The 15950-nt window shown below is 41.0% G+C and overlaps 1 long non-coding RNA gene across 1 annotated transcript; it reads left to right on the top strand.

The window, feature by feature from the left end:
* The first annotated feature begins 5513 nt into the window (after window positions 1-5513).
* LOC128328847 (uncharacterized) lies at window positions 5514-11386 on the top strand. The gene is made up of 3 exons (XR_008309422.1): window positions 5514-5608; window positions 8154-8193; window positions 11264-11386. It is a non-coding gene; the product is annotated as an uncharacterized LOC128328847 (long non-coding RNA).
* Window positions 11387-15950: the final 4564 nt, after the last annotated feature.

The raw sequence follows: 15950 nt of genomic DNA, 5'->3' as shown, positions 1-15950 counted from the left end.
CCTGGAGCTACCAGAACAGCATGTCTTTCTCTAGCACCATTAAATGACTTGCATCGTCCACAATTTACAAAACCTTAAAAAAAATAATTTAGGATGATGTGTGTATGTATATAAACTATGCTTTTTGTTACCACTATTCAGCCTAATTTAAGATTTCTTTACTTCATGAGCTAAGCTTCAGTGAGGGGAGGGGCATTTTAAAATCTTGTGTCTGGGCCCACTCCAACCTTGCTATGCCCCTGGCAATACTCTCCTGGTGGGCATCCACTCCTCAGTCTCCATCACATCTTTTAGAAAGCAAGTTACTCAGGCTTTTATATGAGTGTTGTTTTTGTTGCAGCTGCTCTGTATTTTATGGTACTATTTTGTGTTTTTAAAACTTTTAATTGGATTTGTATTTTTATATTCCAATGTAATATTTGTATTGTGTAACTGTTTTATAGTCTTATATTGTTTAAAATGTTTTGTAAACCCTCTTGAGATTGCTTTAATGAAATGCAGTATAAAAATCTACAATAAATAAATAAATAAGTTATCTTTAATTCAGTGGGACTTACTATAGTGCATATGATTGCAAAAACAAATGTTTGCAAAGAGCACATGAGGTCCAAATGCAACTGGTACTGGATATGATACTATCCAGCTGCATTTACTGAATCAGACCAGTAGTCAACTAGCTACTGGTAGCTGCTAGCTGCTGTTAGTAGATTCTCACTAACAGCAGCTTTCCAGGGTGTTTAGCCACGTCTTCCCCAGCCACGCCAACTGAACTCTTTTAATTGGAAATGCCTGGAATCGAAGCTGGTTTCTGTGTTATAGCACAACAAGCTTCTCTTACAGTTATGGCCATATTGCACGGTCACATGAAAAGCAATAGCACAAGATCAACTGGCCCCACTGACATTGTGCTTTGCAAACTCATAAGCTGTGCTTCTTCTGTGGTGTCTTGACCAAAGCCAATGAGAAGATGCATTAGTCCCAATACAAATGGGTCAAGTTCTCCTTCAGATTTTTAAACCAGGACGACTGGGATGGTCAAACGCCATTTGTTTCTGTGCTTCCTCATTGCCCACCCCTTCTCATCCAGGATAAGACAGAACCACCATGTCGCCTCTCTGTTTTGGCCCATCCAACCACTAAGGTGTAGGAAGGACCAGGCATATGACCCCATGATCAAGAACTGCTTCCTCTAACCAGTCTCACCTAACCGGCCTTACCTAACCAGAGATAGTAATCATGTTACCTACTTTCCACAGATAAAATGTTACAGCATGGTGAAGTGAGGCAGAGAGGAAGTTCAGCTGCTGATCATGGGGCCAAATGCCTAATTAAATTAATTAGCAGTACTAATTAAACAAATCACTACCATAGATCTCTTGCCAAGTCCATTTGCAAATGCCCTATTGATCTTGACTGAGCTTGATCTTGATCTTGACTGACTCACTTTGATAATGTCTCTTTTCCTGCAATCTGATGCTGACATGACCTCACTGATGCAGTCTGTTACATGTACAGCTGTCTAACTCCTCCCAAGCATAGTCTCCAATGAATCATTCTGAACCTTGCTCCACTCCTTCCAAGGCTGTCCGCCTCAGTTAAGCATTGTGGATCATACCTGACTACACTGCCCGAAATAGCCAGAGTCACTGCCATAGGCTCCCAGCCCGCACTGGCAGCCTCTGTATCCACCCCACCCTGCTGCCAGCTGCACAGTATGAGACTTTAGGTAGCCATTCTTGCTCCCCCCCCCCGGCTAGGCTTAGGAAGTACACCATTGGCCATCCTGAGGAGGTCCATGGGAAGCATTCTTGCCCCCACCCCATACCCTCTATTGCCCCAACCCATTTCTGACTATGTGCTTTCTTTGCTATTTGTCAGTTGTTCTATTTACCACTGCAGTGAGTGTGACATCTGTATGAAGCTGTTCCACTAGTGATTTGAACTCCTGACTTTCAGTGCAAGACAGTTGTCTTTATATAGCACAAGCCATCAAGCCTTCAGTTGTAAAGCTTTTCTGCTGTTGTAACAGGCTGCCTTAAACTTTGTGTTCAGAACACAAGGAAGGCCCTGTAGCCTTATGGGGGTTACGTAAGCACCAGATGTTCTAATTTTTATGGCTTTCAAATTGCAACTGAACATTGAGGCTGCAAGACTGTGCACAGTTATTCATGAAGGCCCCACTGATTTAAGTAGGACCTTATGTACACATTCTCATATGTGGAATTATTACTGTCATGATCATAAAACACGTGTTGTTATTTTAAAATTTTAATGTCTTTTTAATTCTTTTCTCTCATTTTTAATGAGAACTAATGACAAAGCATGTGTTTGTGTCTATACCCATCTGTACTTGCACACATAATATTAATGAGCATAGCACCTATATAATATAAACTTGTATCACATTTATTTTTTAGAATAAGAAATTACGTGTGATGGTCCTGGGGCTCATATCTACTTGGAAGCCCTTTCTGATCGCATATACTAGATATATGTGGGAGGTTATGGCTGTTCATTCATCAGTCCAAAGGCCACAATCCCCTCAGTAAAATCCTTCTGACATCAATTACATAGGGACATAGGAAGCTGTCATATACTGAGTCAGACCATAGGCCCATCTAGCTCAGTATTGTCTACACAGACTGGCAGCAGCTTCGCCAAGGTTGCAGGCAGGAATATCTCTCAGCCCTATCTTGGAGAAGCCAGGGAGGGAACTTGGAACCTTCTCCACTTCTCAAAGCAGCTCCATCCCCTGAGGGGAATATCTTACAGTGCTCACACATCAAGTCTCCCATTCATATGCAACCAGAGTTGATGTCATGGACCTCAACTGAGCTAAAAAACAATATCCTTTAAATATTATAGCAATTGTTTGAGGGTCTCCTTTTGTTCCTTTTTGTGGATTTAACCCAGCACTGCTGTAATGTTTAAAGGCCTGAAATGGTTGACTAACAAGCAGAAGGTTGCCGGTTCAAATACCAGCTGGTACTATATCGGGCAGCAGTGATATAGAAGATGCCGAAAGCGATCATCTCATACTGCATGGGAGATGGCAGTGGTAGTCTACCAACGACAACCACAGGGCTCTGTGGGTGCCAGGAGTCGAAATCGACTTGACAGCACACTTCATCTTACCTTTACCATTACATAGAGCCAAATGTATGGGTTTTTGCCATCCATCTGCAATCCTTGCAAAGTAACAGTTGTATCAGTGGCAGCTGGTCAGTAAAGGCAGAAGCTGCGCCCTCCTTCCACCACAAAACAAAACAAAAACAAAACCCCCAAGCTAACAGAAGATCAAACTTACAGGCAGCCCAGCAAATACTATGAGGCAGGGAGCTTCCTCCAACCGCTCTTCCCGTGCCTGTAACTTCCTCTTCTGTGTTAACTGGCTGGAACAGCTGCTACTCAAGCTGTTACAGCTTCTGATTCCCTGGGGACAGCTCCTGGCATTACTCCTAAGAGGAAGAAAAAATGGGTTAAAAAAAAATAAAATACGGCCTCTGAAAGCACCAGGATGTGTATTTTTTACCCATTTTGTCCTTCCTCTTGGAGGCAATACCAGGAGTCACCCCCAAAGAATGAGAGCTTTGATCTTCTACTAGCTGATTTGTTTTGTCTGTGTGGGGGGTGGGGATGCAACCTGCTTCAAGTGGGGTTAGCACTCACTAAAGGATCAAGCAGGAGTATATAACAAAAGTCTTTTATTAGAGAAGTCAGCTTCAACATCTGCCGGAGTCCCTCCTGCTACTATGCTGTAATAACAAGCACTTCCTAGGTAGTAGCTGTTCCCTCTATCTTTATCTTCCCCCATTGTTGCTGTGTTATTGTTCCTGATTGCTGCCCCACCAGTCCTGCTTAGTTCCACATACATTGATATACAACCTCTACTTTCTCTTTCCTGCTTTCTGCTTTCCTCTGTTTTTATGCTTTCTGCTCCCCCTTTCTGCTTTTCTGCCCCCATTTTTCTGTTTTCTGTCCCCCATTTTTCTGCTTCCCCCCTTCTACCTTTCCGCCTCTTGCCCGCTTTTCTGCTTTCTACCCCCCTCCCCCCCATTTTGGGCTTTCTGCCTTTTGTCCCAGTTTTTCTGCTTCCCCCCTCCATCCCTTCTGCTTTTCTGCCTTTTGTCCCTGCTTTCCCCCCCTCCACTATCTTGCATTCTGTTTCCCCTGCTTCTCTGCTCCCTCTACTTTCCTCCTTGCCGGCAGGCTTGGGTAGAAGATACCCAAACCTGCTGGTGTGGAGGAAAGTTGCAGGAGACTCCTGCCTCAGCAACTGGGCTCTCTCCAGCCCCGGTGCCCACCATTTGCTACTTTTGTATAGTATGTACCCAAGCAATTGGAGTGCCCATGTAGCAGCAGGCTACTGCTGTTACAGTGTGTTAGCACTGATGTGGGACGAATCAGTAGCAGTGCTTTGTAGCATTGATGTGGGATGAATCCACAGGAAAAGGAAGTGGTTCTCAATATCTAAATGGTACGGTACTTTCTTTCCTATGAGGGGAACAAGTTAGTTGTGACTGACTACTTAGTCATGGCTAACTTTAGGTGCAAAGAAATGTAAAACAGCATTTACTCCTGGAATGAATGGCTGGCATATCATGTAGTTTTAGGTGGGTGGTAGTGCACTACCCATGCTACTGCATGGGTCAGAAACACAATGCTGATGCAGCTGGGCATCAAAGCTGCGCTTTTGTGCAACTGCCTAAAATTTGTGTGAACACAGTTGTACAATGGTATGCCAGAATGATATTAAGCACCTTGATGTGGCAATTTTGCCAACTGGGAACCCATAAGAATGCCACATCCCAAATAGGAATAATTTGAAAATTTCATGTCATATTTGAAACATTTGATTATTTTACTCTCCCAGAGACTATTTTCCTTGACTCCTTAGATCTGTCTTTCATCACAAGGACTTCAATGAGTGTTACATATTTGTGAGCAATGCCTTATGTAAATTCCTTACATAATCCATGAGCAAAACTCATGTAGGACTTCCTAGGCAGAGAGACATTATTTTAAATGGCACTTTGTTCAAGCCCATTTCATACTTTCTGCAGGGGACAACAACTAGGGTATGGGATGTAAATTAGTCATAAATAGCTAAACTTGTTTGGTTTATTTTTAATGCAATGCATGCCGTTCAAAATAGATCGGAAGGACTACCTCAGTCCTCTTCTTTGTTCTTAGGTTAACAAATTGATTGCGGGGGGGGGGATGTGTATGCGTGTGTGCACGCATGCATGAAACACCCAATGGGCAGATTAAAATACAAAGAACTCAGATAAACTAGAGCTTCTATGCTTGGTTTGACAGAACACAAGCAGAAGGCCAGTTTCTGTTCTCATTTGCAACAGTAAAATCAACAGAGCTCTGGCAGTAGATTCCGGACATGTGTCAGTTCCAAATACAGCAATCTAGACTCTTGTTCACTGTGACCTCACACAGAGGACACAGGGGGCTTCATGCTATGTGTTACCTCCTCTGTGAGAACAAGGCCTTAGGCTCGACCTGTGTCTTATCTGGAGTGCCAATTTTTTTCCTCCAAAATCAGACAGAACAAGGGAAGGTGAATAAAGAAGGGCTATTTAATCCTTTCCCTCAGGTAATTTGGCAGCTAAAAATAACCTTCCCCAAGTTGCTTTTCCACTCACTGGAAGAAAGATATGGAGAAAGGGTCTATCCTGAATCACCACCTGCTGAGCATTGTGTTTTGTTCTTTTAATTGCGGAGGGCAAAAAATCCCAGTGAACTCTGTGTAATATGAAGCTGGAGTCTAAATTCCAGCAACTTTTAAAAAGGCACTGAAGACACATTTATTCACCCAGGCTATTAATTAGATTTATGGTTTTAATTTTTAATGTTGGTTTTAAATTATTTTAATGTTAATGATTTTAATGTTTAAATGATTTTAGTTGTTTAATTGATATAATGTTTAAATGATGTTAATTGTAGACCACCCAGAGACGCAAGTTTTGGATGGTATAAAAATATATTAAAATTAATTAATAAATAAACTATCACTGTGTACTCCTTCTTAACTTTCATCACTGATGGTGTAGCTGCAGAGCTGAATCCTTATAAACATCTATTATATTTGTGGGTGGGTTTTGTTTCTTTTTAACCAACATAAAGTCTCCGCTGAGACTTTGCCTAAGGAGCAACTTCCAACCCCAGTAAGATGTTCACCAGTGAAGGCGAAGGCAGGCAACCATGCGACTAGGAGGGACTGCCTGAAGCACTTGCCTTTACTGGGAAGTGAATCCCTCCAGCTTTTATTCTGCGCAGTGTCCTGTGGGATTTTTGGGCACCACAGGAAGTGCTGAGTGCTCCCAACACAGCATGCACGCAGTTGCACAAGAGTGCTCTTGTGAAAATGTCAGAAAATTGTGTGAATGCTATTACACACTGGTATGGCCACTGGAAATAATGGGGGCACCATTGTGCCACTTTGTCACACAATTTCTGACATTTGTGCAGCAGCATTCTTTTGCAACTGCAGCTTCTGTGGTGCCCATCCCTTAGGGATGCTGCATAGGATGTGAGATTAGTGGACATACTCCCAGGTGATTGTGCATAGGATTACTGCTTTTGTTGTTCAAGTTATTTAAGTATGGCACATTTTCTTTCCAGTGAGGAATAATAAAAGACCTGTTTTCAGCGTGGTAGATGAAATACCAGATAGCATTTTGCTAGGAGGCTGAGCAGCAGGCTTCTCATTGACTCAGTTTTCTGTAGTCTAACACAATAAAGGATATGCAGTCATTGAATGCTGGTGTGGGAGGAGAAAATTGGACATGTGTGACTCTGGACAGATGCTGCTCATTGGACATCAGCAGCCATGCGGAGTTGCACCACAGCTTCTGAGCTGACTCACCATAGAACAGTTAGTTGCAGAAGCAGCCTATCTGAACAGTAAGAACTTGGAATTTCAGCCAGAGTACTCTTAGAGATAGATTGGATTTCCTGGCTCACATTTTTAAAAAAATGCCCTGCATGGGATCCAGTGCAGAAATATCTCCTTTTTTATAGTGTTAGCTTCTGTGCACCTGTTATATACCACAGGACTGGATAGTCTTTATTTAATATGTGGTGCTAGAACAGAGCATGAGAGCAAGAACTCCGGATTTGTCCCATGTAAGGTAGTGGAGGCAGAAAGGATGCAGAAAATAAGGTCAAAGATTCACAAGAAGAAACTACATCAGCCTTTGAAATTGTTTTTGAGTTAAAGGAGGATAAATTGTTTTGAGTTAAAGAGGTTGTGGCTTTCACAGGGGGAGGGCATTTGCTCAGTGGTTTTTTCTCTCCTTCAGATGGTGTCTAGGGAAACTCAAAAGCTGTTTTGGGCTCCTCAGTGAGAGGACAAACTAAAAGGCAACTTAGCCTCTACTTGCAATCTTCCCCTATAATGGCAATATGGCTGGGGATGATGAGGATGATGGGAGTCATAGTCCAACAACATTTGAGGACCCAGAGTTGGGAACACTCTGGTCTAATCTATTGCAGCTAGTGTGCTATATACTTTGGCACACTTGGGCATTACAGGGTCAACAACCAGGGGTGTAGCTATAATTAAGCGGATGGGTTCAAAGAACCCAGCCCCCCCCCACTACTGAGGGGCCCTCCAATCCACCCCTCCCTATTTTCTTCATTATATTCCTCAATCTGAGGGGCCACCGGGGAGAGGGGTGACCACGGGCTCACTCTTCCCTAGCTACACCCCTGTCAACAACCCCATACTTACCAGGCAGGCTGGGACACATAATATTTCTGAAGAAAAAGATGGTAACCTGTTAACAATTACAAGGTATGTCCATTAAAAAACAATTTCCGCTTTTTCTCAACCAGAAAACATTTTTACCCAGCTCTTTTATACCATTTAAAGTCAAAAGCATACAGCAGAGTAATGGCCAGAGTTATACTGTTTCAATATTTTGTTTTGTTTTGTTTTGTTTTAATGCTGTGTCGCCCCGTACCAACCTCCTCAACAACTGCATTATTTCCTATTTTGATTGAATAATACTTCCTACCACTAGTAATTAGGTAATTGGGGTCCTTCTGTTTACATTAGAGCTTGGCACATAGTATTTTTCCATAGAACACCTATGCACTTCATTCTTTCCCATTTTGCTCTTTTTCCTACATACAAGATTTGAAACCACAGTATATTTCAGAAAACAGATGTCACTGGTAAGCCATGAGGTGTTTCTTTTCTCTTTTCTCTTTTCTTTTTTTAATGCAGGTAATAAGTAAGTGAAATAGGGGTTTATTTAAACATGCCTAACAAAAATGAGGCAAAAGGCAAATATTATTAACCATTAATTGTCACTTGGCAATGCAATTAAAAATATTGCAAGAATACGTTGAGCACATTCAGGCCTCTCTCTCTCTCTCTCTCTCTCTCTCTCTCTCTCTCTATATATATATATATATCCTGTCTTTTTTTTAGAGAGGGAGAGGTTAATCAGCAGTGGGTGGGGCTTGTAGACAGATATCAGTCTGACTATAAACAGAAAATGATACTCAGATAAATCTACAACCCTATGGGGAAAACAGTAGGAAATTACTCAGAGTGCAACCATATACGACAACCAGACATATGACTGGTGCATCCATGAGGCAGGTTTAAGAGTGATCTTATCGAGAGAGAGGAATTGTACTATAACTCCTTGCCATTGAAATCAATGGGATTTAACAATGCTTTGCTTTGGTGAGATGGTGTGTGTTTTGTTATTGGTTGGAACTAGAAACTTCGTTGAAAGATGCATCTCTTTAATGTGAATTTTCTACTACAACATCAGTAGATATTTTCTTGTCTTTTGTCAGCACCTGAGAAATTCTGGATGTTAGTGGGCATCCAGAACTTCAATGGAGCAATGCTCGATTGGTGAAAGCTCCTTCCATTCATGTCAGAAGCTTCCGTCAATGGAGTATTACTCTGCTAAAGATCTGGATGCTGTTACTTGCTTGTATGGCTCCAGTCACTCGATGCCTGGAAGAAAAAATAGCAAAATCTAAATGTATTTATATTTGTTTGTGTGCTTTAATTCTGCTTTAACAGCAGTATTCTTCCTGATGATGTATTTAATTTACAGAGTACCAATGCTACTTGGAGCATTTAGATGATTGACTAGAGTGGCACTTTGCAGTGGGTGCTTCTGAGCGAGAAGTTGGTTAAGCACTCTGAAGCTCTGATAGCACAGGGATCACTGAAAAATGGAGGGAGGATTCCCAGGAAGGGACAGTAGCCTGGAGTGAAAAAGGATAAATGTTCTGGGCTGATATCATACCACATGGAGCCACCCAGGCTCGTATTACTCCGTGATTGCTACAGATCTGGTTTGGGAATGAAGGATATATTTATTTAACCTTATGCACTGAAATAAAGGTGGTCTTTGTATTTTCCTGTTTATTGTCAAAGTTGAGAACTTTTAAATCCCAGAGATTTCAACTGAAATCTATAATAGCACTTAGCACTTACATTTATATACCGCTTTTATAGCCGGAGCTCTCTAAGCGGAGCATTAGAGAGCTCCGCTTAGAGAGCTCCGGCTATAAAAGCGGTATATAAATGTAAGTGCTAAGTGCTATTATAGATTACCAATATTTGTAATAGTTAACATGCCAATAACCAATAGCACACATTTATTAAACCAATCTGCAATATAAATACAATTATTAATTTTCCAGCCAAAAAACCTTTCCAAAGATGACATTGACCTTCTTGTTGACACATGTAGGTCTTCTTTCTTGCTCTAACATGTGGTCTAGATTGCCCTTACTTGCATAATTATAGTTATACTAAATCAGAATTAGTGATGGTTATGGGTGACTGAAGTTGCATCCAACTGGATGTTGTGGTGGACACCATTACCACAGGGTGGTTCACTCTCTTGGCAATAAAAATATTCCATTACCTTTTAACAGGAGTTCAGAGTGCATGCTACCATGTTCATCTGGCTGGTAACTTTATTAACAAGAGTTTTCAACATCATGTTTATTCTGGCTGTTTATTATTCAGCTTTTATTCATATAGAATGTTTGTCTGCTCAAATGGCCTGTGATCAGACGATCTCTGTTGCATCTTTTGTCATGTATATGACTCAGTCAGCAGTCTTAATTGGCCTAGAAAGAAGACAACAATGTGTAACAAATAGCAATCCTTTCTAGTATGTTTTGTAATCTATTGGGCTACAAGAAATCTAGACCTACAAATCTCTGGCAGATGGTCTCCTCCTCAGTCTTGGCATCATAGCATCATAAGAAGCTTTGCCACTGGCCTACACAAGGTTTCACATTAATTTAGTACTATTAGGGAGAAAAGTTGCCAGTGGAACCTAACTGAGCAGGAGTAGATTCAAACAATAAAGGAAGCAGAAGCTCTGAAAAATCAGCATGAGTTATGTACAACATGAAATACTTTCAAGTTATTAGGAGGTGAATTATACACTTCAGCATTGTTGTGGAGACAGTAACGATCACCCAAAGATTTCTAAGAATCTTTACTCCTACATATGACTGAAGAATATATTTTGCTAGTTTGTTTTTATTGTCTAGCAGATATAATACAATAAAATTTGAGATGAGAAAATCCCTATTTAAAATGGCAAATCAGAAATGTGCCTTTCTTCATTCTAAGCTGCAAATGTGTCACAGGACAGGCTTTTGTGAAAAGGTCAGGTGTCAAGTATCTCTGTTGTTCAGTCATTGTACAAGAAAGTACAGGGCAAACATTCCTTTAAAAATGTAAGCTAGTTTTGTGCTCGCAGATGATGTCAGAGTGAAGACCAAACTAGATGTCACAGGAAAGTGTTCCAACTTGGTTTCCACCCTAATTGTAGAATCAGTTCTGGATGTTCCTGTGGCTTCTGCTTGTCGTCAATGAGCCAAATGAGCATATCTGATTCCCCAAAATAAACACAGCACAGACATGTCCTAAGATGAAGCTTTCATTCGCTGGAGAATCATCTGCTACATTGCCACCAAATTATTTGTATGCCTTTGAATTATTTGCTCATTTTTACTGTCTACATAATCACTGGTATGAGTATAAAAGGGAGCATCCAAATTAATTATTTGCTATTACTTCATTATATTAAGTTGAATCTTTCCCAGTGAAGAAAATCAAGGAGACACTAGTCAGTCACTGACTCAGGATCAGCTGCTTCTTTGCTAAGCCCTGAATGTATTCTATAGTAAGTTATTTGTCTTAGTGAGTCAGCATAGTAGGCTCCTTTTAAATTTCTCTCTCTCACAACAGAGCCAAGAAAATCTCCCACCTCCCCATGCCGTATGCTACTGAGATTGCAGTTAGTTGCCATCGCCTAAAAGATAACAGATTTAAATTTATGCTGGGAGCCTTATACGGCCAACAACACTTATAATTCAGGCTGAACGTCAGAGAAAAAAAATCAAGAGAAAATGCCAATAATAGATCCCTTGTGTTTGGACATTTTTAAGTGACTATCTGTACCATCCGTGGGTAATGGGGTGATATACCAGATAGCAAAGTGTTTAATTTAATCAGTCATCAGGCTGAATCTTGAAACTCTTACGCAGGTGAGTAGCCACATTTGCAAATGTCAAAGGCCTATTCCGGTCCATGCTGTCACACCATCGCATAGCATGGCAATCTCTTCTCTACCCTGAAGAACACGTCTGCTACCAGCAGGATGGAATGCAGGCGACACTGGGAGAGCAGTTCTCCTATGCTGTGTTTACATCCTTTTTTAATAGGTAGCTGACCAGCTGGGAACAAGAAACATCACTATGGCTGCTACATAGCTGGTGTGATGCATGGCTGTCATACAAACAAAAATGGAGGTCACTGTGTCTTTTGATTCAGTAATCACTCCATTGTAAAGGAAAAAGCTTGCCAACATAATTGAAAGCTTGGATATTGAAACCATGCCATGGACAGAATGGTATAGAGTTCACACCACATATCACTGGCGTTGGTGGCAAAGCTTCTTTTCATCATAATAGAGTTGAGCTGCACTCATTTAATCCACAGCACAACAATGTGACATATTTAGGGAGAAGAAACAACTGGAAGCCAATAACTTACAACACAACACTGGACTCTCATGGAGCACAATTTCCTATGTGCGTTTACTCAGAAGGAAATCCCACTGAGTTCTCAGGTAAGTGTGCATAGGATCGCAGCAGTAATTGGGTAATGCTACCCCTCCCTATTCCCCTCGCTCAAGCAACCTCTATAGAAGGTCATTCGCAACTCCCCACCCCACACATACCTTGGTCTTAAGAATTGCCTCCACACATGTGAACCTGCCATCTTTTGAGATAATCTGCTGAGACTCTGCTCCATGCCCCCAGGACCATCGGATGTGTGATGGGTGGCACTGTTGAGGTGAAACTCAAGTAAAAGGGTCTACCTTGCTGGGAGCTTATTTTTTTATCCCAATCAATGCCTCTCAATAATGCCATTTATTGGAATAAATACCCTGTCAATACCGTAATAATATTTGGGTATAGTTTAGACAGATAATAAGCAAGGGTTCTTTTCTTCTTTTCTACACAGCATTTATTGTTTAACAAAATCCAATATAAACATTATGCTACAGAGCTTTGATAAAAATAGACTCTTTGTGGAAGAGAAAAACAAATTTACATTGAAAAAAGCTTGTATATAAAGAATAATTTGCCATTACAAAAAAGATTAGCATTAAAAGAAATAAACAGATGAAAACAGATCTTCTTTGAAATTAAACAATCAATAATAATCAATAATCAATCAAGGCTTGAAGAAACCCCCCTCCTCCTTTCTTCTCAGCCCCAAAGAAAAGAATATTCTAGCCTGCTCTAGTATACAAATACAACAAATATTGTAGTGGCTAGAATGCTGGACTAGGACCGGGGAGACCCGAGTTCAAATCCCCATTCAGCCATGATACTAGCTGGGTGACTCTGGGCCAGTCACTTCTCTCTCAGCCTAACCTACTTCACAGGGTTGTGAGGAGAAACCTAAGTATGTAATACACCACCCTGGGCTCCTTGGAGGAAGAGTGGGATATAAAATGTAAAAATAAAATAAATAAAAAATAAAATAAACAAAAGTTCCCAAAGCAGCAGTTTACACAGATATCTATCTATCTATCTATCTATCTATCTATCTATCTATCTATCTATCTATCTATCTATCTATCATAAAATTGTTCCCTGTCCACAAATGGCTCACAATCTTAAAAACAAAACAAAACATAAGACACCAACAACACTGGAAGGATAATGTACTGGGGATGGATAAGTCCAGTTGCCCTCCGACTGCTAAATAAAGAGAATCACCACTTTTTAAAGGTGCCTCTTTCCTCGGTTAGCAATATGCATTAAAAAGTTGCTATTAAAATATCCTGGCTTCTCAGAAACATTTCTAGTATTTTAGAAAGTCTGGCTCTATCTTGCTTTTCTAAAAGTAACTTTAAAAAGTTTCAAAAGTCTTTGGACAGCACAGCCCTTAGGCTGGCTGTTTGAAAAATGTGGTCAGCTCATGATTCTAAGTTTCTTCTCTCTGTGCATGTGCCTCAGTGATAATGGAAAGCTCCCACTCAACAGCCCTTCCCAATTCAAAACAATCATTTAGTTTATATCATTCAGTCTTTAAAATGTTATCTCCAAGTGGAGTCAGAAATTTTATTTTGCTTATTCACTTTATTTCTCCTCCTGTTGAAAGTAAGGCTGGTCCTTTATCAGTAGCCTTGGTACTTGAACAGAAAAACTGGTGCATGGTCCACAGACACAAAGATGATGCTTTCCAGCTTCCAAGTAGCTATGGAATAAAAAATTGCTTCTCTCATGTCAAGGCAGGAAGGCCAGATTAGTGCATTATTGTGTTTATCCATGACAGCATAAAGGACAGGAGCAAGCAGCCAGAATTTACTTGTATAAGCCGGCATTTTAAGGTGTAGCCTTTTAAAAATAGGATTTTGACTTCTGTTGCTTTTTGCATTGACTCTGATCTGGGTTCCCTCCACCCCTGTTTGTTTATTTCTTTTAAATGGATAATATTTGATATATATTGTTTCTTGTATACTTGTTTGCCGCCTTGGAAATTTGTATATATTTTGTATAACAAACAAAAATGCTGAAAGTCAACAAATTGATTTAAGCCCAACGATTCAATGACCTTCCCTGAGTTCAAATATCATGCCATTGAACAATTAAGGCAAGAGAGTTTTGAAAGGGGAATTAGTGCACCACTACACTTCCCCCAAAAGAAAGCACTTGTGTTTGCCAAGCTGTTTTTTCAATTTGTGGGACATCAAATAAATGTTTGGGGCTCCGAGGTATCTTGTATAAAGCTCACTAAGAAAAATATTGAGAGCTGGTCTTGTGGTAACAAGCATGATGTCCCATTTGCTAAGCAGGGTCTGCTCTGGTTTACATTTGAATGGGACACTACATGTGTGAGCCCTGTAAGGTATTCCCCTTAGGTGATGGGGCCCCTCTGGGAAGAGTATCTGCATGCTTGCATGCAGAAGGTTCCAAGTTCCTTCCCTGGCATCTCCAAGATAGGGCTGAGAGACACTCCTGCCTGCAACCTTGAAGAAGCCACTGCCAGTCTGTGTAGACAATCCTGAGCTAGATGGACCATAGCATAACTTGGTATTAAGGAGCCCCCTATGTTTCTGTGTTCCTACCACTTTGATACCACTACCACTAGGAGAGGAGAGCTGGTCTTGTGGTAGCAAGCATGACTTGTCCCCATAGCTAAGCAGGGTCTGCCCTGGTTGCATATGAATGGGAGACTTGATGTGTGAGCACTGCAAGATATTCCCCTCAGGGGATGAAGCCGCTCTGGGAAGAGCAGAAGGTTTCAAGTTCCCTCCCTGGCTTCCCCAAGATAGGACAAGATTTTTTTTTTTTTAATAGGACAAGATTTTTTTATCCCCAAGATAGGGCTGAGAGAGATTCCTGCCTGCAACCTTGGAGAAGCCGCTGCCAGACTGTGAAGACAATACTGAGCTAGATAGACCAATGGTCTGACTCAGTATATGGCAGTTTCCTATGGTTCCTATGATATGACCAATGGCTGCAAGCTTCAGCGATGCAGATGAAGTTCTCCCTTCATTTTACTAAACTCCCCCGCCAAACTTAATAACTCATATCTTCAATCCCCAAAACCCTTTTTTCTCTTCCCACCAAAGTCTTTCCTCTGCATCCAAAACTGCTCAAGTTGCTTGAGGAGCTCAATTCACTCCTCAAACTTCCCTTCTGTCTGTATACCTGGCAAGCTCCAATTACCTTTTGCCCTGTTAAAGCAGTATATCCAATCCAGAGGCTTTATCTAGAGTTTAGATTCTAGACAATAGATATATTGTCTCCCCTGCTAACTTGGCAAAGAGGCACCTTTTACCATGGTGATTTTCTTTATTTAGCAGGGGGAGAGTAACTGGCCCTATCCACCCCCAGCACAGTACTTCCAGTGACTGTTGCTGGTGTCTATCTTATGTTTCTTTTAGATTGTGAACCCTTTGGGGACAGGGATCCATCTTATTTATTTATTTATTATTTCTCTATGTAAACCGCCCTGAGCCATTTTTGGAAGGGCGGTCTAGAAATCGAATTATTATTATTATTATTGTTATTGTTATTTCTTGTTTACACAGTCAGACAGGTGTTATTGACTGGTTTGTTTTATCCAGACATCGAGTCCTTCCCAAGGACCAGTCATTCTCTCCCCCCGCCCCCGAGTACTGTAGTTTTGTGAACAGAGCTCAGAATCTCTAGTAGGGGACAATCAGTTCACTGGCATGTCTCTTGACTGTGCTGAGCATCAGTATTCCATACAGAGGTTTTCGGCATCTTCCTGCCTGCAGTCCTAAGCTGAAGCAATTGGAGATCATGGAGCAGCAGGGCTGGGAAAACTGTTCCTAAATGTTATATTTGGAAAGAAGCACCAGTATGCTAACATGACCACAAATACAGAC

The sequence above is a fragment of the Hemicordylus capensis genome, chromosome 1, assembly GCF_027244095.1.
Source record: "Hemicordylus capensis ecotype Gifberg chromosome 1, rHemCap1.1.pri, whole genome shotgun sequence".
NCBI classification, from domain to species: Eukaryota; Metazoa; Chordata; class Lepidosauria; order Squamata; family Cordylidae; genus Hemicordylus; species Hemicordylus capensis.
The sequence above is the reverse complement of the archived record's forward strand: the minus strand, read 5'-3'. Positions and strand labels throughout refer to the sequence as shown.